The sequence below is a fragment of the Myotis brandtii genome, unplaced genomic scaffold (genome assembly GCF_000412655.1).
Source record: "Myotis brandtii unplaced genomic scaffold, ASM41265v1 scaffold1423, whole genome shotgun sequence".
NCBI classification, from domain to species: domain Eukaryota; kingdom Metazoa; phylum Chordata; class Mammalia; order Chiroptera; family Vespertilionidae; genus Myotis; species Myotis brandtii.
Window position 1 is genome coordinate 1078210 of NW_005355087.1, and position 1808 is coordinate 1080017.

The following is a 1808-nucleotide window of genomic DNA, read 5'->3' on the forward strand; positions in this document are numbered from 1 at the left end:
CGCGGGGGAGGGGGGGGATGCAGCCACGTCACCGTCTCCCCAGCTCAGCCCCGGAGTCGCGCCCATGCGGGGCACCGGGGGCCACGTGGTCTACCCAACATTTTTTAAAAAAAATCTATTTCTATTGATTTCAGAGAGGAAGGGAGAGAGAAATAGAAATATCAATGATGAAAGAGAATTATTGATCAGCTGTGTCCTGCAAGCTCCCTCCTGGGGATCAAGCCCACAACCTGGGCATGTGCCCTGACCAGGAATTGAATGGTGATCTCCTGGTTCATGGGTCGACACTCAACCACTGAGTCATGCTGGCTGGGTCATCACCCAACTTCTTGAATTATTTTCAGGTCAAACAATTGTGTGGAGAGAAAAAGGAGAGAGAACTAAGATTTTTGGGCTTGCAAATCTGGGTGATGTAGACACATGTCAGCATTTCTAATAAAAGCATTAGTCTGAAAGTTATTTCACCTGTTTTCCTTCTTAAATTTATTTTTCATGGTTGATATTTTCTATTGAATTTATTGGGGAGACATCTATCTTTAATAATAAAAGCATAATATACTAATTAGACTGGATAGCCAAACGACCTCCTGGAGGTCCTTCCAGTTGACCTTCTGGATGAAGCAGGGGCTGCGAGGGCCGAGCCCCTTGCACGATTTTCATGCATCAGGCCTCTAGTATATATATAAAAGCCTAAGCAACCATTACGACTGGATGACCGGATAACCGGCTGGTAGCTTTGACATGCACTGACCACCAGGGGGCAGATGCTCAACACAGGAGCTGCCCCCTGGTGGTCAGTGAGTTCCCACAGCCAACCTCCCATGGCGGGCCAACTTCCCGTGGTCCCTCCCCCAGGCTGGCCCCAATTGGGACTGGGTGAGAAGGCCCCGATCAGCTGGGAGGGACCCCACCTGTGTACAAATTTGTGCACTGGGCCTCTAATTGGTTAATAAAATTATATAGGTTTCAGGTGTACAATTCTATAATATATCATCTGGATATTGTATTGTGTACTCACCACCCCAAATCAAGTTTCCTTTCATCACCATTTATCTCCTCTTTACCCTCTTCTACCTCCCCCACACCCCTGATATATATACTTTTAATTCCAACTTCAAGATATTTCAATTTCTCAGAATATCAAGGTGAGATTAAAATAAAATAACTTTTTAAGAATTTCTTGAACAGTATTTCTGTTATAGTTTACATAAGATACAGTACACATGATAAAATGATTTTAAGAAAAATCCTACATTTAAAATATAAATAATCTACACTAATAAAAGAGAAAGATGCAAATTAATCATCACTCTGCTACACCCACAAGCCACGCCCACCAGCCAATCAGGAGCCAGTATGCAAATTAACCCAACTAAGATGGCCGGGGACATGGAGCTGGAGCGAGCAGGAGGCTTGGGTTGCCCCCCGCGATGGAGGAAGCCAAGCTTCCCGCCTGCCCTGGCCGGCTCTGGGCTCTGTTCAAGGCTACAAAGTTTCAATTATAGAAGATAAATAAATCCCAGATACCTGCTTCCAGGCCACCCTGGAAAAGAAAAAAGAAAAAAAGGAGAGGCTGGGAGCTTGGATCGCTGAGGGGCGTGGCCAGCCTGAAAATGGCCATCAGCCCCTCATCCAGGCTGGCCAGGCACCCCAGTGAGACCCCCCACCCTGAAGGGGGTGTGGGCAGCCTGAAAACAGCCCTTAGCCCCTCACCCAGGCTTGCCACACCCCCATGGGGTGAGGGTTCCCACTGGGGGGCTTGACCAGCCTGAAAACAGCCATCAGCCCCTCACCCAGGCTGGCCAGGC

The 1808-nt window shown here is 47.7% G+C and overlaps 1 protein-coding gene across 1 annotated transcript in view; it reads right to left on the reverse strand.

Moving 5' to 3' along the window:
• Positions 1 to 1808, reverse strand: part of TMEM212 (transmembrane protein 212) — a 31051-nt gene that overhangs the window by 28339 nt on the left and 904 nt on the right. The window lies entirely within an intron of this gene.